General features: G+C 41.4%; 1 protein-coding gene across 1 annotated transcript in view; it reads left to right on the top strand.

Annotated features, from left to right (window-relative positions):
• Positions 1 to 966: 966 nt before the first annotated feature.
• The window catches only part of ARHGEF4 (Rho guanine nucleotide exchange factor 4), a 222,444-nt gene continuing 195,498 nt past the window's right edge, over positions 967 to 27,912 (top strand). Inside the window, exons 1-2 of the mRNA XM_074833593.1 lie at positions 967 to 995; positions 17,771 to 17,851. The gene's annotated coding sequence lies outside the window, so the exon portion shown is untranslated. The remainder of the gene's footprint in view (positions 996 to 17,770; positions 17,852 to 27,912) is intronic.

Genomic DNA, 27,912 nt, shown 5'->3' with positions numbered 1-27,912 from the left:
TTTATTGCATCCAAGACAGTGTTAGTGGGAACAGTTAATGCTTGCAAGATAAACAGAATTTCTTTCTCAGAAGCAAAATGACTTGCACCATATACTGCCAATCACATTAAGCTAATCTGGTAAGCAATAAAGAATTTAGGACTCACTTATGATCTGACACTAGAATTTTCTAATGCTCCCAAGTAAGGGAGTTACACCTGACTTATATCACTCTGAAGTCAGAGCACGGCTGGGCCATCTATATAAAGATAGCCTCAGAGAGCTTCCAAACTGAACTTTCTGTTTTACAAAAATTCTTCTCAGTCTCTGAGGTTTTCATGTGGTAGCACTGTATAAACATAACTACTGTTTAGAGGACTTTTAAAGAGAAAGGGTAAGTAAAAGTATTAAAACATACAAACTTACTGGGATACTACTAGACAGGAATTTTACTAATGTCTTTTTTTTGCAGTGTGTGTATATAAAGCCTCCTCTCCTCCCTCTTATGCTGGACTCCTCTCTAAGTAACTGTTACATTTTCCTTTTCTGTTTTAACTCTTAGCTTTTCCCTCTCTTCGTTTAACCCCCCCCACTCTCAGAAAGAGTCCTGAATACATAAAAAGCTTTTGCAATGTGCCCTGAAGCATGTATACTGATGAAGCACATACAATGTAATTACGGATAGCACAATGCAACATCATGAAGTGCCTTTGTTTACAGCTTCTCTATCATGAGAGTATAATGAACAGATTCACTGAGGAAATGCAAAAGCAGATGCCTTTGGCTGGCTCCTCTTGTTCTCTTTTTGGCAAAGACAGAGGGACGAATCTACCCTGGGACAGCCCCACTGAAGTCAGATGAGTTACACCAGGCGGGAACTGGAACTTTTTTCTTTTCTTCTTATTCTTTTTTTTTTTTTTTTTAAAGAACACAGTTTCCAGATCTCTTTTTCCTGACTGTCACAATTTCTTTTTCCACAGAAAGCCTATGAGAAAAGACTCTCTGCTTCTAAAAAGGTAGGATAACTTTTTATTCACTAATATCTAATTTCCTCAGCAGCATAAGTTCTGTGTGTATCTACCAATACCTGTAAGCATAAAATTAATATCTTACTACTTTTAGAAAAAAGGAATATATTAAAACCCTAAAATAATATTTACTGAACGGGACAATAAGAACAGAGAGTAGGCTGAGAGGGATGAAGTACTAACACACAGCTGCGCTGCTTCATGTGCATGACATATGCTTAGACTGGCCTCGGCATCAGCATATGGTATCACCTTGAAATGTATACATATACCCTGCATGTACTGAGGTGTAATGTTGGACAAAGCTTCTGAGGGTGGATGTCTGTGAAAAAACTTCATTTCACACGTTGGTGAAATCTTTAGGGAAGAGGAACCTGTGGCAACTCATAGTATCATGCATATTTGCAAATGATAATCTTTAAAACAAGTTTATTAGGGCAAACCTGGGATTGCACTTCATAGTATAGTGTAATAGCTAAGGTTAGGAGGACTGCTGATACTTTGCTTGCTAGTGCTGTGGACATACTTTTTGGGTTTTTTTCCTCTGCTGAGGGCCTGAATGGTGCCTCTCATATAAAACCTACCATTTACAATTTGCCTTTTGCTGAGGCCTCCTTTGTGTGCACACAAGGCAGCTGGCAGGAGTGCTGACCTTTGCCGAGCAGAGCCTTGCCAGCGCTACCTAATCAATATTCAGTAGAGTCGGCTGCTCATTACAAAGCCATTGATTATCTCTGGAAGGTTACTCCCCCTGTGTGTGTCATTTTTCAGCCTCTTCCCTTTACCACCCCTCCACCCCCCCATCCCAGGCTCTCAAGAGGACAGAGTACTGGGATGGAAATGAGGTTCCCTTTCAGGATCTGAATAGTTTGTTGTCAGATGTCAAAACAGTCTTTGGAAAGAAGGTGATTTCCCTACTGCCAGATTTTTGTTTATAGCAGGTTTGTACTTTTAATTTCTGGGATATTTCTAATGATTGTAAGCTGTGGCACTTGAAGTGTTTGTTGTACTTGACTTAGGCAGGTTGCACTAGTTACACTGAGCCTTGGTCTCCTGTGACTGAAGAAAATAACCCACATCTTTTACACAGCTGTAGCTGACCTGTCTGACCTCTTGCACAGACGGGGAGAGCCGTGGTTTCATATACCATGCTATTCACAACCAAATGAACAGGGAGGCTCATGGAGAAGTAAAAACATGGTGCAAGTCCTTGTCTGCTGGCGTGCTCTGCTCAGAGTATACCCATGTAGAGTACACAGACAATTCCTCTTCTCTAACAGAAAAGGGGAGGCCAGTGAGGTTTGTGTAGGACAATGCCTGCCCATTACCCTGAAGTCAGTTTGGCAAAAATCATAACTAAGTCTCTCCTTTTAAATGTGAATTGTCCACCTAAGGGTGTATTTAGTCATCAACACAGCAGTAGAGAACTGTGAGATAAATATGCAAGTCTAAACACTCAAATTTATTAGGACTGATAGAGTAGATGCCAGATCTATAGACCGATACAAAAGGCTTACTAAAGCAATTTTTTTACTTAGTTTCGTTTGGTTACTTTGATTGTAAATATAGCATTAACAATCACAGCAGAGATTGCAGGTCAAAAAGGTGAGGTCTCAAAGGAGGGGAAGCAGGCAGCTGGAGCTAAGAGACAGATGGGTGAAAGAAAGGTGGTTGACAGAGAATACAATACTTGTCTCCATTACACTACTCAGTTCAAGTTAGTGTCCTCTCCAAAGAGCGGAAACTGCACTATGCCGTGACCATCTACCTTACAGTGTGACTCCATTAGCAGAAGAATTGAACTTGCAGTTGATGGGTAGTAATTCAGTGTCCAACTTTCTGTTTGTAATAAGGGGATTGAAAGTCAGTAGCTCTCAAGCTTTATCCTGCTTGTCTCTTCTTGGCTTGGATTTAAGGCATCACTAAATTCAAGCTAGATGCCTCTGTCTGAATGGGAGTAGAGTCAACAATGCAAGTCAAAGCACAGTGGAATTAGCAAAGGTGAGCATCTCTCTTCTCTTGCCCTTAGCACTGAAGGAGGAGCTGTTGCTGCATGGAGAGCAGACCTGCTGTCTGCTTCTGACTTTATACTGCAGGGAACCGTAATCCAGAGAATGTATTAATGCTGTGGGACTCCTGTAGTGGATGGCAGTATTCACTGTTGAGGGAACAAAACACAGGCCATACCTGGTTAGCACTTTGCTTTGGTGTGTCTTGGTTCAGCTCACAGAGTGGTCTGTGGTTTGTCAGGTGCTGATGATTTAGCCCATGTCTCCAAGGGCTAGTTCAGAAGCCAGCTCTGTGTCCATCGCCAGCAATTTGGTCTTGTCCAGTCATTAGTACATACCAGAGATGACAGGGATGTGAAAAATGGCAAGCTGGTATTAACTGGGGCTTGTTTAGCCAAGGGGGTTTCCTGTCAGCTCCCTGTCTTCCTGATCAAGGCATGTGACACAACGGATCTGTCTGATTGACAGAGAAAGTTTGGTGAAGCGTAAGGCAGGAGTTAAAGTAAAAGTGGACAGTGGAGAGACAGTTCTTCAGCTGACAGAGAGGGAGCTGTCCCTGGCATGGGAGAAGAGTGACTCCACATGCCATCCTGTTTGTCAGGAAGTGCTTCCTTTCTGGTGTCAGTTGTCAGCCTCTGGCATTAATTAGTGTTTTGGGTATTTTCTGCAAAAAGGCTGTGTTGCTACTCAAGGGAGAGGATCCCTGAAATATGGTTTTGTAATAAGCTCAGAACAGACATTTTACATTCAGTTTGGCTTTCAGCTGTCTTTAACACACCTGTGATGTACTTAAAGGATGAGATGAAGGACTAATGTTATGCCTTGGTCAGAGAATATTGTCAGTGTATTACAAAGGAAATCTTAACAGAGCATACTGTTCCCATTCCCCTATTAGTCAGAACTTTCACTGTCCCATTTATACTGACATTACTCTGTAGTAATCATTGCAGTCCTAGACAGAAATACTGAGTTGAATGTGATTCTGGCTATTGCAGCAGACGGAGTAAAATAAGTTAGCATGTTGGGACCAAACAGTTCACACCAATCACCAGCAAATCTATGTGATGCAGCACAAACATCTATCTTCTGTATCTCCTTTTCTTATTGTTCATACCACTTGTGCTTCGAGATGTAGTAAGTTCTTAGGGAAGCAGAGTCCTCTCGGAGGTGCAGTGACATCCAGTGGGTTAAAGAGCAGTGATCTCTTTGTGAAACACTGTATGAAAAACCTCTAGAGAGATGTGAAATGTCTCTGAAGCCATCTTATGTGTTTGGCAAGTGAAATTTAACCACAGAGTTACATTCACATTTTTCCTTCTGGATTTTCATTATGCAGATTATGACTTCTAGCTGCACAATGACATTTAAAGTAATAGAAAAGAAAGATCTCATGTAAATAATGATGTCCTGAGTATGTATTATGTTGAATATGAGAACCCTGCATTTGTGTCAAGCATGTTTTCTATTGGAGAAAGAGTATGTGTTTCTATCTTGGCAACAAAGATGGCAGGAGATACACAGAGGTTAACTGTGTAAAGACTTTGTGTAAAATCTCATGTCAGCGTGATCACGCAGTCAAAATAACTGTAGGACTGATCTCCACAAGTGGCGGGCGCAGAGCATGAGTTCTCATATTTGCAGTGTAGCAAATGAAATAACCTTCAGAATTCATGAGTGTAGAATAAAATTTTGAAAGGTCAAGAAGACTTTTAGTGACAATCTTATTCTTGTGTTTTTGAAAATCCCTCTCTTAAGGAGCATAGATGTGAAGTAATGGCTGATAGTTTGGGCTATGCAGATTCTCAGAGCAACTGTATGTCGTGTGGCTAACAGTCTACAGACTTTTCAGACTCTTTGGTGTGGGTATGAACCAGTAAGTCTGTTCATATTGGAGATAGCTATGGTCACTGAACCCATATGGACCTCATTTTATTAGAGAACTCCATAAAAAATGTAATATACTACTGTCTCGAAATAATAAAACTTCAGTATCCAGAATTGTATGGGAGGCCATGCAGACTTTAGTAGCAGGTATGCCAGTTCAGACACTGCTTTAAAATGACTGACAAGAAAGTATTTTCAGTAATCCTTGTCCCCAGGCAGCAGACTATGTAAATTGTTTGTGCAAAAGTCAGCATTTCACATTACAAATGAAATATATTTCTATGAGAGAGAGGTGAGCTCTTACCCTGCATCATCAAATACTGTCTTCCAGGGTTTTTTGTCTTTGATTAAATACCAGTAAAAAGGCCTGCTAAGTAATCTGTCTTGTGTGTTTGTTACCTGAATTATGATTACAAAGGTGTTACAGATCTCTATTGCCTTCCATCTTGGAGCTGTGCCAGGTATTTTCTCCTGAGTTGATGAAGCATAATGTCAGTTATTCTCTGTTTTATGTCAGTGCAATCTCCGTAAGCAAAGATAGAATCTGGATTCATTTGTCTGCAGTTAGAACTTGCTTTCATTCTGGTACTTCAAAGACTGTCGTAGAAAGAGTACACTGTATGTATGTGTTTTAGTACATGACAGGTGAAACTGTTGCATGTAAAGATAATAGTTCTCAGATACTTGCTCTGCAGTCAAGAAAATGAGTTTGTGTCACTGGCCAAACAACTTAAACATGTCATTGGTATGTCATAAATTCACTGTTAACTTTCTGATAACATGTTAACTTTTAATGTAAAGAAGCACTTAGAAGATGACTGTGTCCTTTGCAAAGAAGGAAAAAAGAATGATAAAAAAGAATTTTTACTTCGCAAATGCTAAAGATTTTTTATGGGAAAGAACGAAAACCAAAAAGGCTTGGGAAAGGAAGCCTTTCAGGAAAAGACATAGTTTATAGAGAGTCAGGACAGCATTGTCTTTTTCTTTAAATATGCATGTACTTTTTTTGTATAGGTCTTTTTTTTTTATAGAACTTATCACCATGGTGTCCAAGTACTTTCTCCATGAATTCAGTCTTCCAGTATCTTTTGCGATGTAGCAAAAGGAGACAGGGTGGATACTGTGAATTATTTGCTCAAGCTCATTTAGAAAGTCTGAGACAGAGTGCAAGGAACAGAATGCAGATAACCTAACACTCATATTAATGTCCATCCTTCTTTATTTTAGGAATGAACGAATGAATCCCAAAGACTGAAAGCAACCCACAATATTATTTCCTATAAATATTTTCAGTTTAGATTGACTCTAACCCAGGCTTTTTCTTGGCATCGATTCAAAATAGTAAATATAAGGCAGGTGTATTCAACAGTAGGCCCCTGTTTACAGCATGACATTTGAGCTTGCATCACTGTAGCCTCTTGTTTGGTTATAACTGTTTCTGTGCAGTGTCATCTTTGCCTGCCTGGGGCAGAGCATCACTTCCTATAGAAACTGGCTTGTAAAGCTCTGGCCTTATGGTCAGTGAGGACAAGGAATTAGCCTAAGGGGAGCATAGAGCTACTTGCTTTACATATTGCTGCTCTGGCGTTCTTCAGTTATTTGTGAAATGTTCCCCCTTGTTGCAGGTTATGCAAAGAGTAACTCCTGTTCAGGGTGAACGTGGCCTAGCTCCTTCCAGCTCAGCATGGGGTTAAAGTACATTTCAGTGTCTCCATTTTACATTAGTGTTGACATCTCCGTTTGTGACTGTGCTAGGCACTACACAAAGAGCACTAGGATGCTCATAAAGATAATTCCTTCATGGTAGATGCCTGCCTGCTTCTGGCGGTGGTTTTCTCACTCTCTAGTTTGTAGCAAGACTCACTTGTTCAACAGTGTGGAGGCCCAACTTGTTCATCTTTCCATCTCAGTGTCCCTCAATGAGGGCAAAGTGCATGGCTTAAAGTCATCCCTCATCCCCTCAATACTGTGCTAACTTGGGAGACCAAAGTCTTTTATTTCTTATTGCCTGAACTCAGTTCCTGTCTTCTTTCAGGTGACAAAGTGAACAGGTACCTGGGGAAGTTGTGCTCCTGTTGTGCTCCTATCAGGTGCTTTACCTGATCCAGTATGATTTCAAATCAGAATTTGTCCACTAGCTTTGGATTTAGGTGGCAGGGTCCACTGCAAGTCATGCTGCTGAGGAGTATGACTGCACTGTACATGGATCCTGCAATTTCTACCTGTTGCCCCACTGACTCAAGATTATCAGCTTCAGTCTCCCTTTAAAATAAAACTGAAATCTGTCTATGGCTTGCATTCAGGGAAGCAGAAACAGTGAGGAATAGAATATTGGAAACTTCTTGATTAGGTGAAATTGATGAATAATTTCATACCCACTCTTAGTTCTCACTGGGGACTCTTACTGCAGGTTGAGGATCATAATTAAGATGCATATTCTGCGGGATACATTACTTTTTAAGTCAAATACAAGTAGCTATTTAACTCTTATTTTCACCAGGTTTTCTTGGAGAAACATTTTCTGAGACTTTGCACTGTACACAACATGTGTATGAAAGTATATGACGTATTTCAAATTATAATAAAGAAAAACTGAGCTCAAACCTTGGAAGATGAAGTGCTAAAGCATATATTTCACACAGTATTTGCTTGTCTGTAGAAATATGCTGCAGCTACCGTCTGCGTAATTATTCACACTCTCTTGTAAATAGAACAGGGAATCTGCTTTCCGTGGATTTACAGTCCAGTAAACACTTCTGGTGTAGTGTACAGCATGAGATACACCAGGAAACCAGGCTTGATCATCACCATCCAGATGAAAACATTTTGAAGGATAGGAAGTAATTCAGAAGTCCTAGATCTATTTCATTGTTGAGACATTTCATTAGGACAATTGATTACAACACTTTGCAATATTGACCAGGAAGATTCTGCTGCAATAAGCCTGTATCTGGTGAGCATACTCACACTTTTATACCATGTTTATGTTTATTCATTACATGCTGATGTCTGCAGCATATCTGCGTAACAAATAAATTCAGACTGTGGTATTGCAACAGACACTGCACCAAATTTGACAAAGATAATCCAGTGCTCTCTCCCTCCAACACCTAGTTTAAGGTATTATGTACTTGAAGTAGCCACAGCCCAGCCTTTCTAACTCACATACTAAGCACAACATACACACTTTACAGATCACTATACACCACCTTCTGCTCTTTCAAACTTCACAATTATTTCTTGACACTCACTGAAAGTGTTTGAGTGTTCAGAGTTTAGTAGGATTTTTTTCCATGTGCGGTTGAAATACTTTTTATCAAAATCTGCATCCCTGAAGGCTATGGATGTGTTTCTGTCCTTACATGTATACTGATCCATGGAAACTTAACCTCTGCTACCGTCACATCTGTGAAATGAGTGGGTTATTGGGAGTCCTAACTATCCCAAAACGCGCAATGAGGGGATGCAATTGTAGCCAGTTACAGAGTGAACACTCTTAACTTCTGAAATGGCAAAGGACCATCTTTTACTGTCCTGAAGAACTCGAAGAATCACTTTTTAGTAAGCTTTTAGCTTAATTCCTAAGGGAATGAGGTGATTGAGAGATCTATGCATGTCTGTCTCCCTGCATGTAACTTTTGAAACTGCTGACAGTTTTAAACCAAATTTAATAGAGAGGTAGAAGTATCAAAGAAGTATCATGTGGTTTCATGAGCACTGGCAGTTGAATAAATGAGGAACATCCAAATTAGTGCTCTTATTGAGGGAACTATTCTAATGTGTGTTTTTATTGACAAGTCCCATCTGGCCAGTCAGCATTTATGTATTGACAGGGCAATGTCTAAGGAGTATGGGTGGGAGCAGAGCTAATGTGGTGAGTAGAGGGTATATTAGAGGACAAAAATGTGTAGGAAGCCAGGCTTCATCAGTCCTGTCTCTTGGGGAACAAGCTGTTTAGCAGAGCAAAGAGATGCTGCATAGATGCAAAACCTCATTACAGTTCAGCTTTTGTCTTTTAGTAACAGAGTATAATGCGTAAAGACTCTTTCAACATTTGGACAGTGGAGCTGAACAAAAAAGAAATCATTATATGCAGTATCTGTCAAGACTGGAGATTGGTCTGTGCTAGCCTGCCAAATGTAAATGAGGATTATCCATTCATTTAGTCCAAAAGAGAAAATGATATAATTTCTTTGGTTCAATTAGTTTACTGTGACAAATAAACAAGAAGGAGAGGACTCCAATATGGCAAATGTTCAACTCCACATAGCTTTAAAGGCTGTAGAAATCATACTGCTCTGATGGTAAGCCTTCTTTTACATTCTCTGCCCAGACATAGTCCCTAGATCTTCAAAGTGATTTATATGCTTTTTATTTATTTTTTTTCCCCTCACTAAGTAGAGAATCTTGTAGAAGAATTGAGACCCAAATCTTACTTATTTGCCTTGGACTTTTAAGGCACGGATGCACTCATCTTGGTTGGACTGTGGGTTGTTGTCAACCAGCCTGAGATACCTGATTTACTCTCTGCTGTATGTAGTCAAAGCACTAATGCAATTTTATACACCTCTGTCATGAAGTAGAGACATTCCAGATATTTGTTTGCAAACTGCTGGTCTGCACCCATGGGTGGGAGTGAAGGGACATGGGGGATGTGGAGCTGAAAAGTGCTGGCTGTTTTCCAGCATACAAGTCCTAAGCACTTTGCAGAAAGAGGCCACAAAGAAAGGATTCAGCTGCTCCTCTACACTTCAGCTGCGTTGGTGAGACTCACCTGAGGAGTCGGTAAGGCTCTGGGAAGAAGATGGGCAGGCTAGAGGGGAAACAGGCATGCCCTTTCTGGTTGGTGATAAGGTCAACCCTAACTGTCAGTGATGGACATGATATGAAACAGTTGGAGAGCTCTGGCTGAGCACTTCCAAAGCTGCAGGTTGGATGCCATTGTGGAGCACTCTCCCGGCTGTTCTCCGTTGACAAGAGGTAGCAGTCCCCTCTCTCTGTGAGGACAGAGCAGCAAGCTGAAAGTCTGTGCTTGTACACCCACAGGTATGCTAGGAAATATTCAGCAAGATTCAGCAAGGTCAGATTCAGCCCAGGGGTCAACAGACTGCTACAAAAGCAAACTGTCACATGAGTGACCTTCCCCCATGAGCTGGAGCTCTCTTGGCAAAGTAGCTGCAATTCCTGGCTAAGCCTCCCATCACCACCAGCACCATGTTGTTGTTGGTTGCCCAGCACCTCTTGTGCATCATATAGAGATCACAGACCTTCAGTACCTGTAGCTTCTCATTGCTACCCTTTCACTGCAAGTCTTTACGACTTAGTTTAGAAAAATAGACAATGAGAAGGTTTGCAACCTTTGTCTCCCAAGAATGTTTTTTAGAAAGGTAACAGACTATGTGGGTTGAAATAGGGTCATTCCAGTAGCCTGATTTGGAGGGACCCTTGATACTGGGTTCATCTTTCTCTCTCCACCCCAGGCAACACCGGTGGGTCTCTGCCTTTCCCCCAGCTCATTCCAAAAATTTATTTGCTCAGCTGTATTTGAAGAAAATGGGAAGCGTGAAGCGTGTCTGGCAGGTCTCCCCGGCGCCGGGGCTGGCGCGGGGGCAGCTTGCCCTCTGGTGGCCGCCGGCACCAAGGTGGCCCGTGGCCTTTCGGCGGTATGGCCAGTGACTTCGTGAGCTGAACTTGTGATGTGGTGATTCTGCTTGGAATATAAACTCATTAGACCCAAACGGGTGTAGACATAAAAACTCCTTCTTTAAAGTGACTGCCATAGGAGGTGGAGTTGTCTATCTACAAACCACTGTGAGCATAATCATCCTCAGACTTGAACTTGAGTCATCAGGTGTCAGCCTAGTTCTGTCTCAAGGTTTTCAGAGCTGGGTTATACTGGTTACCCTCCTCCCAACAAGCTCCCTTTCTCTGCCCCACCATACACACGGGACTGAGGGACAGATGCTCCCAGTGAAGTCCACAGTACCTTCATATTCCCTTGGAGAGGAAAAATAAAGGGATAGATGGGTAAGTCAGTAATGGCCTGAACTACTTTGTGCATGCTGAAGTGTGTTGCTCTCTTTCACGAGAAGGTACACCACACACATGCTGTGCTCCTGTCCTGCTCCCCTCACCAGTTGTAGGAGAGGTGAATGGCAGTGGCACGGTCCTTCCCAGAGCTCCACCAAAGCACTGAGGAATATATATACTTTGTGCTTCCATCCATACTCAAGCCTCTTCACCCTACAGCTTCTCTGTCCTTGTGAATTTGTTCTTCAGCCACCCTGAATTTGTTTTGCCATGTCCTTCTGTCAAAAAGAAAAGCTGTTTCCATAACCCTTATATTCATGTTTTGATGTTAATCCGGACATTCTTTACCCAAATCCAAATAATATGCATTGCCTTTACAATTCTAAAGGAAAAATACTTATCTTGGATCTTAAATGCTTAATTGCATCTGATTAAACAAAGCCTTCTTAAAAAAGACCCCAAAAGGAAAAGATCCAATTGTCGGCTTGTTAAATACCAACATAAAACAAAACCCTGAGGAAATGAAGGGGTAGCAGTCAATGGTGTTACAGTCGCTTAGGGACTGATAGTAAGAAAAGTGGCATATGTCCAGAAGAGGCCCACAGCAAAGAGAGGAAACCTCTGTCTCACATGGAGAGTGGGATAAGGCAGTGCAGAGACTGATTTATATTTGCAAGTGACATTTAAGAGACAACTGTGTATATATTTTATAGTTTGAAGACTATTCATGAAATAATATGAAAGTGAAGAAGGTAACCATGATGGCAAGAAACAACTCAAAACACTACTGTATTTTTTCTTTAGCTCCCTGAAGACTGCAGGTCTTTGTGTTTCAATGTATGAGCTACTGTTTGGCACCTTTCCTGAACCACTTTGTCTATTCACTTTTTTGCTAATGTGAAAGTGCCCAGACTCCCTGGAAAGAGGGCTTTGTTGGAAACCTTTCATTATCAAGGATTAGCTGTTTGGTAAACCTATGTCCCCTTTAACAGTCTGACGGGAAGTGCCAGCTAATGAAGGGCTCATTGTGGTGGTGCCCTGAGTGTGGGACTTGAGTCCATTTTATTGCTCAGATTGCAAGCCAGGCTTCTTTGTGCTCCCAAGGACTGAAGGGAAACTGAGTCATGCCCTTTGGTTCTGCTGAAAATGTGTGGTGAAAAATATGCTTTCCTTTCTCTGTATTCTTGCCATGTTTGTGGTCTAAAGGCTTTATGTAGCAGGGAATTTTGTTGATATGTTACAGAATTATGTGTGTAGATTTAAAATGTGTTGTGTCAATGCCTGGGGATAGCTTACTTGAAACATTTACATATAATAACATGAAAAACTGAAATAATACAAACAATTAAGTGCCTTTATCATTTCATATGTGGTTGTAAAGCTCTCGAAAGAACCAGATCTGAACATCCTCATCCCACCTCTAGTCAGGTAGAAGGTGTGGCAGACAAGTATAGTATTTACTTCTTCACTGATAAATTTCCATGTGTTTTAAATCTCAAGAGAGATTTACTGAAATCCTTTGTGAAAGTAATGTACTAGAAATCCATTTTCTGTGAAATGTGTTCCAGTAGTTTCATGAAGAAATCATGAAAAAATACTGCTGGAAATCATTGTCAGAATCTGTGATGTCAAACAGGATTTTTTTATTCCTACAATAAATCTCTCTCATTGAAACTCCCAAGCCACTCACAACCCCAGGGATGCCCAGTGCCTCCCAATGCAGGGGAGGGAAGAAATGCAGCCCTGTAAAACCACTGGGAAAGAAAACAAAACCCTACTCACACCCCCAACCAGGCTTCATGTGTTTGGGGAGGGGAGTGTGGAAGGACTCAGGGAAATGTTAAAGATCCAGAGACTGTTAAGCACCAGTGCTTTTGGATGGAGGAGCCAGCAGGTCACTGTGAAACTGCTTGTATTAAATTCAGAGGAGGGCTCAAGCACGTGGTTTGGATTTTGTTTTCCCCATCCGTTACAGCTAATTAGGCCAAGTGCAGAGTTTCCCTGCTGATCCCGAACACGTGTGACACAAACGGTTCCTTCCAAGGGGAATCAGCTCTGGGAGAGTGTTATAAGCTCTGCTCAGGCAGGAAGGACAATCAAGTAGCCCAGGGCTATGTGTGTGTGTGTGTGTGACTGGGGGAGTCACGGAAGAGATTATGTTTTAATGAAGAGTTTTGAACTCATTATCTGGCCTTCATTCAAAGACTGCAAAAACACTAATCATGCACGTAAATACGTGTGGTGGGAAGTGACTGGAGTGTGGCCAAGAATATACAGAGGTTACCGCAACCCACATCTCCCACTCCCTCTCCCACTCCCCAAGTGCTGCCTGACCTCTCAGCTTCGCATGGTTCTGCCTATCCGGTTGTATGGGACTGTGGGAACACATGGGGACTGTGTTACTTTTTTACTTGTTAATTTTTCACCATAGTCTAGATGCCAAAGAGGCTCAATACAATTCATAAAGGGAGGAGATGCGGTGCTACTTTTATATATTTTTGGTGTAGGTACATAAGTGGGCGTAGGACACCAGTTCCCAGAACAGTTCAGGGCTTTGTGGTGGTGCAGGGGGACATGGCACAACCAGGACACAGGACAGGAGTTGTGGCACTGCTGATGACTGGTGATACCAGTGCAAACTGGGCCCTCCATCTCCCACTTTACTCACCTGCTTCTTTATTAAATTAAATACTCACCTGCTTCATTATTCTGGCAGTCCTTCTGTTCCCCATTAAACATGTACAACATGACTCCCCATTTCTAAGATGCACCTAAGGTGGAAGACATACTGTATTCCTCCAACAGCATGTGGCTTAGCTAAGCAGGAGAAAGGCTGGATGTGGGATCGTTTAGACAGACACAGATCTCATTCCCTGGACAAAACTCTGGCCCAAGCCTCTTCCCCTGCTGCTGCAAAGCCAAGTGTGGCTCATGGGGCCATAGGCACCAAAACCTGGTCCAGGTCTCAACCCCAGCAGTTTCTTCAGGAGCACAGAACCCCTGGCACCATGGTGGGACACGGAGGTGACAGCACCCCACTGAGCACCCCAAGACCATTCCCATACCCAGAGACTTACAGTGCTCTCCCATCTACAGCAGTTAAAGAACCAAGACTGGAGCCACACACTGAGACAGGCCAACAGAAAGTGACACATTTTTTTCCCCTCTGCTTTGCAGCAGCAAAAACAAGGCACCTAATTCTCACCAGCCTCTTGGGTGCTTCCCTGGAGGGGCAGTTCATGCAGGGTCTGGGCCTCCAGGGAGGTGGAGGAGCAGGGCTGACCCTGCCAAAGGGCTGCTCTGGCTGGATGCACCCTGGGAGGGTGCTGGTTCCAGCAGGATGTGATGCTGGGCAGCCTGCTCCAGCCAGCCCTGCTTGGAGCAGGGGGCTGGAGTCAAGGATTCCTTCCCACCACAGTGAGTCTGTGATTCCTCCTGCTATGTCAAGTGCCATTTGAGCTGTCCCCTGGCTGCTGGGTTTTCTCCTCTCTTGCTTGGCCTTGGCTCATTTTGTTTTTCTTTTTCTCTTTTCTCTCTTGTTTTAACAGAGCAAAAATTTGTAGAACCATAAAATGCAGAGATGGAAAATGACCTATTGCCCCATCCAGCCCAACCCCTCTGGCAGTGACAAGCTGTTCCCTTCAAACATCCCAAGTCTGGACCGAGCACGAACCACTCCAGCAATGGTTATTCCACCACTTCCCAGAGAAGATTATTCCATGGTCTAATTGACCTTATAGCTTGGAAATTTTTCCTGATGTCTCACCTCAAATGTTTCTGTGCTAAGTTTGAGCCTACTCCTTGGTTACCCATTCTCAGTCTGTCCTGAACACCCATTCCTTCGCCTTGTGTGGCTGTGCCTCTTGCCTGCAGACCTGGCATGCCCCTGGCAGGGTTCCCATCCTGGTTTTTGTCACTTCCTCTGTGTTGGATCGAGCTTCTGCAGTCTTCCTGAGACATGACCCCACAACCATTACCTTTGCAGAGAGGATGGGGATGGGCTGGTCAGTGACTCGAGCTTGCAGCACCAAGCACGGAGCTGCCCAATTAAAGATTTCATTGGTCTCTCTGAAGATGAAATAGCACCATCATGTAGTCAAACTCAGAGAGAAGGCAGTAAGAAGAATTCAATTTAATTATTATGATAATCATTATACTATAATAATTGCAACTAGAGAGCCCATTTCTAATTAACATGGAGACCTTCTTTAAAGCTTTGCAAACAGGATTCTAGTCAAAGTTTTAGAAGTCTTGGACATAAATACAGCAAATGCTGTCTACCCACTTGTCAGAAACAAGGTGACCACATGAAGAGAGGTGTTACACTAAAGGGGTGTTGACCACTCTAACTCAGCCTAGCAAAGCTCTCCTGCCCTTGGTCAGGGGGCATCTGCTCAGGGTTTGTCCCTCCTAATTTGGTCCCCCCCCTGGTTTAACTCACAAGTGGCCCATCCATAACCACTTTCCAGTGAAATGGAGCAGAAATGTGGAAGCCACCTGTGGCCCTCACCTGGTATGTGCACAGCATCAGGGTTTTTCTGCCTGGGGTTGTTCTGCAGAATCTTCTTCCACCAGAGGGCAGCTGGTAAAAGGAATATGATAGGCTTGCCTGGCTCAAGATGAGACAGCAGCTAATTTGATGCTAATTATTATGATTGTAATTTCCACCCTAAACAGATGCAATCCCCTTCAGCCATCTCCAATGGCATTACACTTAGGGAATGCTTCCCACAATAAAAGCAAAGGCAGTGTTCTTTCCCAATTGCCTGCAAGATCCATCCTCAGACGTAATCTGAGCTAGACATGGTACAATTAGTTATTTGTGTTCCTGAATTAGCAAAAGACTAAGCTTTAAAAATCCAATAATGTGTCAGAAAGATGTGTTTTCAATCAGTTTATCCCTGAGCTCCATTCATTGCAGATCTGGCATGCTTTCTGCAGTCTAAGGTGGGAAGAGCAGAGGAAGTCAGCAGCTATTTACAGAGAGCTCAGCACTGCATCTCCTCCCTTTATGAATGGTATGGAGCCACTCTGGCGTCTAGATGTAAAAAGTCTATGGTGAAAAACTATTGTAGGATCACAAGTAAAAATAAGTAGCAGCTGCTTCCTGGTGTAGTTGTACATGAAGAATATAGGGAATGAAGAAAAACTACTTGTGCTAAGTACTTATTTTGCCTTTCCTTGTGATAAAAGAAGAGTGCAATAGAAAATCAGCTACCAGACTTGGGATCCGTCTGTGCTAGCATATCCCACACTCCCTGTGGTTGTGATGTGTGCTTTTACTGTTACAAGTTTCAGATAATCACTGAAGTCTGAGACAAGAGATCCAGTGTTTTTCAAATAGAGACAAGTAGCAGCTCTGACCACACCATAATGACTAAGCTCAGTCTAATTGTGTTTTTTGCTTTTCATCTTCTCTCTTTCACAGTTTCTTTCACTTACTTTCCCTTTTATGTATACTGTTACTTTCTCTGAGAAGAGAGATTTGCTCCTCTATCTCATGTTGAGGCTGAATTCAGTTGAAGTCAGTGAGGTCTCTACTGCACTAACAGCAATACTTCCTTTGGAAATAAATGGGACTTCAGAGAAGTTGGAGCTTGATGATGCTTGCAATTGAAATATTATTTTAAGGTTTTCATGTTTTAGTTGTAAACAATCATATTGCATAAACAAACCAAGTGAGACATCTCCACAGTGCAAGCCTGGACGATGGAAACACTAATGCATGACCTTCACCCTCCTCAGATGCCCACAGAAGTAATTCTCCATGATAGACCAGACACTGAGACTTTCTTCCTTGGCCAGATGATAAAGAAACTCCACCCACTGTATTCATCTTCCACAAAGACAGCAAAACCTTACCTATGACCAGTTCCTCTCCCTCCAGAGATGTCACTCATGTTAAACCTGAATGTTTGTCATTATTTCCAAAGTTAATTAAGACTTTGCATTGAACTGAGAGGGGGTATGTACTCTCAGAGCTGAAGGCATTCTGCCACTTGTTGCCTTCTTGTCAGGTTTTGACTGGGAACTTCACATTTACACACCCCTGACCCCTCTTGGTTTGTGTGGCTGGTGTCTGATGCTCAGGACAAACATGGGAGACAGTGGGCAGTAACATTATCTCCAGAGGACTATGGGTTGAGGACAGATGGGATGTGGAAAGAGTGGAGGGATAAGAAGATAAGAGAACAACTAGTTAACCTCTAAGGCATGCAGAAGAGTGCCTGCACTAGTGAGGAAGTGAGTTTCTGTGAGTTGCCAGAGCTATAAACAGCAGAAATTTCTCTCCTCCTGGAAATCCATGGAGGTAGCCAAATGAAGCCACAGCTTATGCAGTGGTTGGCTGTTGGCAAGGGAGCCCAGGCTGTGCTCTTCTTCCTCACCAGCATGCCCTTGGGTCTCCGTAGCACGCAAGGCTATAGAGACATTTTGGTGCCTAACATGGTTGCTTCTTCTCTCTTCTTTGTACCCTGAACAATGATGATAAAGCCAAGTATTACGTGAGTATTGTCCATTCCTGTGTTGAGTGAAGCATGGAACTTGTGAAAAACCCTTTATGTTATATAATTAAAGGCTGTACTCGAATACATAAGGGAACTGCTTTAGCGTCACACACATAATCTTAATTCTGATGATTCTTAATGTTTGAGAGCTTGATTTTGCAACCAGAGTGATGTTCCTTTAACCCTATTTTATATGCATAGTTTTCACTTAACTCAAGAAAGTTTTTTTTTTTATTTCCCATGGGCAGGCAAACTGAAAGCAATAGTACTGATGACTCCTTGTTCCGTAAAGGTCAAATTGATTTAATTTTTCTTCCTTTCTATATCTGCACAGGAGTGCCAAGGAAGTGCTGTAAGAAGGACTGCTGGAGAAACAGAAGAGAGTGATTCTGAGAAGAGGCAGCTTCACATCCAGGTGCAGAGTCACTTCTCTTTGAGTTGGGAATATGCTTTCATTCATGGTCTAGTCAGAAGGGCTCTTTGTAACTGCAGGGACTGGAGCTAATCATCTGTGTTCTACCAGTTTAAAACAAATTCTGGCTTCTTTAAGTGGGAATATTTGAGCATCACAAGAAAATGTGCAGAAGAAATCTGTTTCAACATGGGCCATAGCAGGTGCCAGCTTGTAGTCCTTACAGCTGTCTTTAAAGACATTTCAGGAACATCCTTTAATGGAAAGCTAATTTTATAGCATAATCATTCTGCCAGGGTCTGACAATACCAAGTATACAACTGTAAGTTCACTCATTCCTCTTATGTATTATGATATTGAATTACGATAGATTTTTAATTATATGACAGTATACTAAGTATCATATATGGTATAACAGAATGTAATTTAATGATTCATCTGAAGACAATGCAACCTAAGGTTGTTCGGCCCTTCCTAGGATTGTGTCCCACATATGTACAATAACAACAGCTCAAAAGCTCAAAACAACAAGTGTAAATTTTTTTGCACGATTATGAGCTATTGTTTGATTCTGTCAAACTATGAGTTTCCAGAATGGAATCCTTTTTTCATATTGAACACAGTTGATCTTGGATAAGTCAATGTCTCAGACCTTGTACCTGGAGCCCTGTTTGATGCTAGTTTTACTACTTCATTTCATTAGATTTCCTGGTATTATGTAGACCTGTTTTATGAAGGTTAATAATGCTCACATAGCCCTCACACCTTTCTATACAATTTGTGTGCCTCCACTGCCACAGAATGTGAGTGCCTTGCATTCTTTGTGTTTGCTGTTCCATTATAGCAATTCAGGGAAGCACAATTATCCTTGGAGAAAAGTTGAGAAATTAGGAGTGTAGAAGTCAAATACTATATCCAGAGAAGTCTTAGGTAGGAATAAATACCCAAGTACAAGATATAAATCCTCAGAACTTCTGCTCAATTACTGTGCAGCTGGGGTTGCTCAGTAAGTTCCCCAGTTCTTCAGTATATAGTGGAATTTGTAAACTAGACATTCTTCTATTCATCTTACCTGAGGTGCTTTATCTGGTCAATATTTTTATGGGTTTGGGCTTTGCATACAGTGAAAGACCCATTAGGTGATGGTGGTTTCACTTTCTGTACAATAGTTCAGTAGTTAGAACACTCAGTCAGAACTCTATGCAAGGGTTAAATCCCATGTTTCTCACTCTTTGGAAGAGTATTCTTGCCCCTCATAGCTTAACCGTGTGTTGAACTGTTTTGCAGTAAGAATGTTCTTGTGCCTTCCCATTGAAACTGTTCTGCTGTACATGGTATAATAAAGGACCAGTTGAAATAAGAAAGATCAAATGAGAACATTGCTCTTAAGTTATTAGGACTGTGGAGGTGGAAAGGAGGTGCAACAGCTACGATATGGCTTGTCTCTGCTCTGTCTTTTCACATAATTGCTCTACTTAAAAGCTTAGTCTAGCGTCTCCCATTTTGCTTCTTCTCTGTTTCTTATTTATTACATCTCCATTCTTCCCAAAGTTATAAAGTACCTCAGTTTCCATATGTGTATCTTTTCTGCTTCCTGTAATCTGGCTTTTGTCTATACGCTGCCAAAAGTGTGGCATATAAACTGGAGCGAAGCTTCCTAGCTATGAAAGAGACTTACAAGAATATCTCATGTATTGTTCTTCTAATTGGAAATAAATTAACTTTCCAGCAAACAAAATGGCAATGAATGTTGCGATGCAAGTGGGACCATAAAAGCACCTGGCCAGTGAAGCTCCTTTCTGCCAGGTTCCCTTCCTTCCCAAGCCTGCCCATGGAGCAGTTCACACATCACTTGTTGCAAATGTTTCCTCTGTAGCTAAAACTGACTCATCATATAAAGCAAATGGCTCTGTTTAGGGAGAAGCAAGTCAAAGGACTGTATCTGTACTTGTGTGTGGTTCTGTGTGGGAGTCTTGGGGGGAAGCTTAAGTTGAGAAGAAGCCCAATTTATAACAGAACTAAAACTGAAAAATAAACCTATTCACTTCATTCCAGGTAAGGTTAAGAGGAAAGCTTCCTAGCCAATGCTGTCAGTGGCCTGTTTGTCAGCTTATGTCCTTTTCTAGCAAGCACCAATTTTAAGTGATTAATATGCAGTCTCTTCATTTAATTGAAATTTGAACAGCATGCAATTTTCTCTGTCAGTTTAATACACGTGAAATATTCTGCCAAACTCTGGAATTTCGTGCTGCAGATGCATAAATGTATCCCCTTCCCTGTGTTCTTCTAACAAGAACATCAGACAACACCCTGTACATACTTACCTTTGAAAAGACAGAATGGTAAAACTGGTTTCATAGAGTTCCTGTCTGAGAGAATACCATTCTTCAAACACCCTCGATATTAAATCTTTCTGCTTGCTCCCTGGGAAATTAACTAGTAAAACAAGCTTGTGTGTATCTGAAACCAGTTATAGAAGGCTTCTAGCTGAAAGTGAGTTGCCTATTTATAAACAGTCATAAAAGTGTGGGGTTTTTTCACATAATGAAGTCATTTTTGTTTGCTTTTAACATGAGAGCTGATTATCCTTTCCTGTTGGAAATAGCAAGTGTTTGGGAGATGAGGACCTCAGTCTTTCAGAAGCTGAACAGCTCACTTCCTTTACCTGATCTGGAGGGTGCTGACTTTTAAGCAAGTTCAGATCTTGCAAAGAGCATTGAGAATCCCTTGAGCTTAGAAGGACTATTTGATATTTCTGACATCTCAAGAACAGAGTAGGAGACTGTTCTGGTGAGAGCTGCACATCATATTTAAAACCCTAAACATTTTATGAGCCCTGACCCCTGTTTGAAAATAGGGGTCCTAAAAGCAAACTGTGAAATGACAGTTGAGATAATCAGCTGCTTAGTATAGATTTAAGAGCCTGTCTTTAGTACTCCTGTGTGAAAATTTTGGCTGATACTTACAGTCGCTACAGATTACTCTCCTCCCAAAAATAAATTAGGTATTAATTCAAACCCACCATGGATATTTATAATTTACCAAAGTTAGGATTCATATGGAAACTATGCTTTCATTTATATTTAGGGCTCCCTAAACCAAATTTTCCTGGGGTAATGCTGATTATCAGTGGATGGAACCTTATATGAAAACTTATGTTTACTGAAACCATATCTGATATCCTCATATTCCTTTCACTGATTTGCATGAAATGGAAGGCATGGGCTTCAGCAATACCTCAAAGATGAGATCTGCCACACACGTTTATGCGATATAGAAAAGGTTGTGGAGGAAATGAGATTGTTTTTCAGTCCTCATTTTCCTAGCCATTGTTCAAGTAGATATTACCTACAAAACCTGGGATCCCTGAAAGTAGAAGCACAAGTGCTATTACTTAAGGTAAGGCTTGCATGGAGTTAAAATGGAAGCAAATCAGTCTCATGTGTGGTTTGAACTACTGGTAGGAGAATAAAAAACCTTATAAGAAGCTGTACTGTGGCTGCTGACATAAAAATGATTGGGGCATAGAAATGTGTAATACAGATAGCTTTACTGCTCCTCTGATGTTGCCTTCATTAGAAAATAGGTAGACTGAGTTGGAGGTATCACCTAAGTGGAGATGTAGTTGCTTGAAGATTTCAAACAAAATAGCAGATTTAGAGCAAGGGAAGAGTTGTCCACAACTAAAATGAATTTGTTTACTTGAGGAAGGTGTCCTGGCATGAGATGTTTGGATGGTATTTAATTTAATGAGACAGTTAAAGGACGCAGATATTTTTCTAGATGGATGTATGACCTTGGTCAATTTGCAAATTAGAATCTGTTTTCCCAGTTTGAAATGGAAGTATCTAGATTTCACTTCAACTTGAATGATTTAGGTCAAATATATGAAAGCCTTCATTTTCTACCGTACAGTAGTTCAGCACAATGGTTGGTAGAAGAGTTTTAAGTATTACTATTTTAATAGCTGGCATAGTGTTGTCAAGACATGAAGCAGCATGCTATGTGCCTGATGTATCAACACTCTTCTGGGAAGTGTAAACTAAAGCAAACATCTATTTGTAGAAAAGATTGTTGGGGTGAGATTTTCCTAGAAACCAGCACATAGCTAAGGTGAGAAAAAAGCAAGAAAATACTGTTAACATTAATTTGCACTGAAGGAAATACGGCAAATGGAGAATATGGCAAAAAGGAAGTTGGCTTCTTTCCATGACACTCTATGGCTTTCACTGTCCTGGAGCTGTGCAACGGGTTTTGTGTGCATGGAGCAGATGCGATATGACAGGCTTAATCTTGTTTTTCTTGATGTTGGTGACTCACCTGAGCTTTAGTACATGTGATTTGAAGCCCAGTGATTAAGCAGCAAGGACTGAAAGGGCTTAAGGAATGGCATACCCTGTAAGTCAGTAGAGTGCTGTTTCCGGCATGGTTTGGTATACAGCTGACAGCCTGAGAAAACCAGCTCTTCTGATTTGGTATCTTCTACAAGCACATGAGTGTTTTCTTGGAACCTTTTTTGGTATGTATCATAATTCGTAGGAAAGAACTGGTTTTGTGGCAAGCCAAAGGGAGCATCTGGCAGGCTATTAAACTAGTAGCCAACCCTTAATGACTCAGAAGAAAGCTTCGTGTCCTGCCTTGATTTACTGCTAAATCATAGACAATCAAGCTGGCTTTCAGTCCAATTACTAATGCCAGGCATACACAAACACATAAAGATTGGGATGCAGTGACATCTTCCCAGTTTGAAACATTTCCATTTCTTGCCTGAACTGCACCTTTTGGGGCAGCATTCTCCCTTATCTCCATCTTCCCTGCTTTTACTGCTGATTGGAAAGAGATTTTTGCAGGTTACTTCTGCAAGATAGGCCTGGTGCAGTGGACGGGAGCAGAAGTAATGATCAAAGCAGGCTTAGTACTTACAGATGGGTGTGTGCAAGCTTGAACTTGCAAATACATAGCTTTGTGTTAGTGCACAGGCAAAGGCAAGTCAAAATATTCACATTGTCTTATGCACACACTGTGTAAAATTTGGCCCATTACTGTAAAAATATTTTAAAACTATTTGTCATGGGATAATGTGGTTGAATTTCTTTTCCTTATGCCTTGAACTCTCGAAGAGATCTAAAACATTCAATAGCAATGTTTGGCAAAAATAAAATGCAATGAATCTTCTACACTTGGCCCATTTTAGAACATAGATTTGCCAGATCTTCAGCTGTTTTTCTAACAAAATGCTGCTGTTCAGGGTGTTTAGCCAGAGACTCTCATCACCCATTTTTTTACTGGCATTGGTGTCTGGGTTCTTTGGGCTGTGCAGACAAAACAGCCTGGCGAATGTGAGTTCATTCAAGTGTATAATGCTCTACATCTCTGACTTTCTGCACTGCTTAGATCATCCAGATCCAGTTTTTCTCTCTGGAAATATTATAACTGTTTTACTCTTATCTCACTGTCAGCTTTTCTCAGATAATCCATTTATTGTCATGGAAAGTTGCTATAAGGTCTCAGAATTACAATGTAATTATTGGAGTTCTTTTGGGAAGCCAAAAAATGAAGGTGTTTGTAGGTTCGAAAATGAAACTAGCTTTTTAGTTTGTATTGTTCCAAACCTTTTCCCTGCATTACACCTGAGCTTTTCAAATACAAGGACTCTGTTCTTGGAAAAGTTGGACTTCTGTGGTATGTGCATCTCAGTGAGAATAATCAGTTGGCAAACTTAGTAAGTTCCTGTGTTGTTTTTTCTCCCCTGCTATGCTGAAATCCACCATTATTGTAGAACTGCTTACCCCAAAGAACAGAAATGGTAGTTACCTGGTTATAGTATCCCTTTTCAATTCTCTGTCATTGTTTGTTGGAACATCCTGCCATTTGGGCTCTTCTGGACAGGTTGTTCAATGTGTTGATAGCAGAACATAACAGTGAACATAAACCATATCTTACTCTGCCTTGCCATTAAAGAGTGAGCAAATATTGGAGCCCCGTAGTATCTGGGAGAAAGAATTAATGTTTCTGGCCCTCTAGGTGTAATAATTGCCTCCATTCAAGTGGTGACGAAAGCTTTAGAAGCTTTCAAGTTCTGGGGGGGAGGTTAAAATTTTAAGCAGCTGAGTTTGTAGCTGTATACATCCATTAGTAAACATGCTGTTTTCTGGCAATTGCAGCTGCCTTGGGCAAGATTTTATCCTTCGCTTAAAGTCAGTGTGACAAGCCTGGGTATTTGGCCAGTGACTGGGATGTCACTTTGCCCATGGTGTATGTGAAAAATTATTATCTGAAATATCTCAGATGCATGAATCTAAAAAGATCTTACTGTGAAGAGACATAGTACATGAGTTCTTATGATTGCCCCAACTGTTCCTGTTCACCCAAACTTCACAATATCTTAGCAAACTGAAAATAATCTACATAGACCTCAACAACGCAAATAACTGGAAAGGCAGTGAGTGCCAGCTGCAGGTCAGGAATGTCATTTTGTCTATTGCTTTGTGCTTGGCATTCAACAAGTGCAAATATCTGTTGGGCTTCATCAGACAGAATTAAGAATACAATGACAAGGCCTTATGATCTGAGTAAAATGCAAGTGACAATAAAAGAAGACAAAACTAACAAAATTCCTACACTGCAAAAGCTGAGTATATAGAGCCATTGTATGACAGATGTTCCAGGGCAACTGCATACTCTGTGCAGCTTAGCAGTTTAGGATTGTGTGATAGTTTTTGCACTGTGATGAACATGCTGTTCTGAAATCTGAGCAGGAATGGATGTATCTGTTTCAGGTGACTCTGCTTTGTCCAAGTGCTATCCATAAACATGCAAAGATGCTTCCATTAGCTTGTAGTTCATAATGTACCTGGAATCATCACATGGTCAGCACAGACCTTGCCATATTAATTCTTGGGTCTAGCAGCAGGCAGGAAGCAGGCCTTTGCTGATCTCACTGGGACTCCTTGATAAAGCCTTGCCTGTCATCAGAGAGCATGACCTGCATGAAGAGAGAATGGCTACCCGTGACTCTGGAAAGCAGCACATGCTGAACCTTCTAAGGTACAGAGAACTGTGAAGTATCACAAGACTTTGCAGGACCTACTTACATTAGTTCTTAAAGTCCTAGCCATTTGAACTGGGATTATGTGAAGAACTTTGATTTACTTGGAAAACATTTCTGTTCCTTACAGTTTTCCACAGTGGAGAAAGGCCAGAAGCTAAAATTAGGAAGGTAACTAGAACAAAACTGTATTTTGCTTCTCAAAGTACGGGGCACTGGCTAATGGTCTTTGCACCTGAGCAGAAGTTGACAACTATATGTGTGTCTGTTCCTTCCATAGGGCTAGCTGTCGTACAGCAACAACTCTCAGCTTGTTTTGATTTGTACATGCTCCAGCTTTTCTTAGCCACCTTGAAAACTAGAGCTGTGAAGAACCAGCTCAACATCCCCAAGCTGTGCCTTTTGCAGAGATCATTCAAAGGGCCTGTATGCATTTCAACTGCAACATCTGGTAGATTTATCCCACCTGGAATAAATAATAGCCATGAAAGTACAGCTGCCTGCTGTCATCCTGAGTTTCCCAGTGGACTTGTACAGGTTGTGCTGAAGTGCATGTAGTCTTATCTTTATTATTATTGCAGCGTCAGTATAGCCTCATAAATAGTGCAACTCTACTGGCATATAAAGCAGGCCAGGCTGAGTAGAGGCCTGAGTATTTGATTTGGTATCTTTTTAAGAGATCTGCTCAGTTTTCTAAGATTCATCTAATGTGAACATGTCCCAGAGAGGAAATAGAGGAAGAGTAAAATTCCTGATGGGATGAAAGATTAGCAGCACTTATATGGTTGTGGTTAGTCTCTTTCAGTTCCATACATGCATTGCTTGTTAATACTCAGAGGGCAACATGGACTTCTGCAGTCTCCAACCATATCACTCATGGATGCACAAATGCTTTAGGGCACAGCAAACTGAAAATCAGCAGTTGAGATGCACCTCCAATACCAGTTCTGTCCTCCATTAAGAAATACATTGCAAGTCTTGTGGTACTGATCAGTAGCTAAGGTTGAATTCTTAGGTAATAATTTAAGAGATACTAGCTGCAGAGTAAATACACACACAGTTAATGCTTGGAACACATATTAAATATATGACAGTGACTTGGAACAGTTCAAAGAGAAACAGCATGAGGTTTTGGTGCCTGAGCCAGAGATCCCAACAGGTGGTCTAGTGCAGTATCAGTTCTGCAGCTGTAACTGCAATTGTTCAGTTTAATCTACTAACAGAGCTTTATTATTGTTTCACAAATTCATTAATTCGATCTTGAATAGAGAACTGAGGAAACGATGGCTACAGGACCAAGCTAGGCAGGTAGTCTATGAACTCCATCCTCCCTTCTTGCTGCACATTGCAGTTCAAGCCTGCAGCAGCTTCTGTTCCAGTTGTAATCTTCCTTTCTCCTGTCTCAGTCATTTGCACTGAACAGGGTGCATTACAGTTCTGTGACATCAACCAGTGAGGGTTGCTTGAGACTGTTCTCCTGCCTGACGAGTTCAGGATTCTAAAATACTCAAATTAATGTGATCTGGGGGCTTTTGACACCTGCTCACGGAGGTGTTGTTATTTGCCATCTGTAGTATGACTCAAATACCAGGCCATTGCTTGCATAACAACTGGTGGTAAGTTGCCAGAAGGAATTAATGCTAGTGACTGTGTGTCTTCAACTATTGACAAATTCCATGCCATGCTAGGAAAGAGATGCATACTTTCTTATTTTAATCTGATACTTCCTTGCCTTTATTGGACTGTTTGTGTTGAGGGAGTTTCCAGAAGAGCTCTTGGTAGAGGCAGAGCAACACCTGGGTTTTCCGGTGGTGTGTAAGTACCACTGCCAGTTAACAAGTATGCAGCTAAGAGGTGGGGTATGCCCAGTTCTTAGATATCCAGCTAGTTCTGTAGAAGGGGGAAACTAGAAGCAGGGGACTTGAACATGTATCCCTTGGATTCTCTGTCAATAGAACAAACTCTCTCTTGTAGAACAAACTGATTGCAAGACCAGGTTTTAAAGATATTTGTGAAAGAATGACCTACTCAAAAGAGCTAAATCTAACATGAAGTGAAAACCAGAAACCCAAGAAATCATATAGACAATACAGTACTGCAGGAAAGACACATGCAAGAGGGCAGACATAGCAAATGGATGTTGAAGATAGTATAGGAAGCATATGCCGTGATTTCCTGGAAGAAGGAGTGTTGCCAGGTCAGCAAAGCAGGAAGCAGGGAAGCAAGTTGGACATCATTCAGTATGAAAGGGATACAAAGGAATATTGTTTGTTATCCCTGTATACACAACACTTTGGACTGTGTGCTTACAGGCTCAAAGACTTGATCTGCATTTAATATTTCCCACTGTAAAGTGTAGCAATATATGACAATAATGGCCTACTTTGTCTATGGCTATAGAATCTGTTGTGTATTGTGTAGCTATTGTCTATGTATGAGTGATCTAATTGTACTCCAAGTGAAAGCATACTATTGCTAAAAACACCTTGACTGAAAACATGTTCATTAACAAGAACAGCATTTATATGTTTATCAAAGGAATAATTGTATCAAGAGTACAAGTACTTTGTTTTTTTCTTAGTTTTGAAGTAGTTCTTGACTGAAGAACAGGCCCCATCTCAAATAACTAACCTCATGATGCCACCTGCTTGGGAAGAGAGCTCTAGACTTTCTCGCTCCCCAGTGATCAGCTGTGGGATCTCATCAGAGAAGGAGACAGCAGTTTGTGGGAATTTCTCTGTTGTGTGCATGGTGTATTCCTGCAATGGTTTCCAAAGAGCTTTTCCTACAGACAAATCTCTCCATAAAGTACTCTGCCTCTGCCACACACATTAAACTTTCTGGATTAGAAATCTGAATGTCACGAGCCCTTGAAATAGTATCTTTGTTTTAACCAGAATCTATTAATTAAAGAGTATTGTCTTATTCCCTGTCTTATCAGACCTCCCCAGAGGCCTGCTTTGATTGGTACCAGTAGAGTCAGGCTCTCAAAGTGGGACAAGGACTCTGACCTGAA

This window comes from Strix aluco, chromosome 9 (genome assembly GCF_031877795.1).
Source record: "Strix aluco isolate bStrAlu1 chromosome 9, bStrAlu1.hap1, whole genome shotgun sequence".
In the NCBI taxonomy this organism is placed as follows: domain Eukaryota; kingdom Metazoa; phylum Chordata; class Aves; order Strigiformes; family Strigidae; genus Strix; species Strix aluco.
The sequence above is the reverse complement of the archived record's forward strand: the minus strand, read 5'-3'. Positions and strand labels throughout refer to the sequence as shown.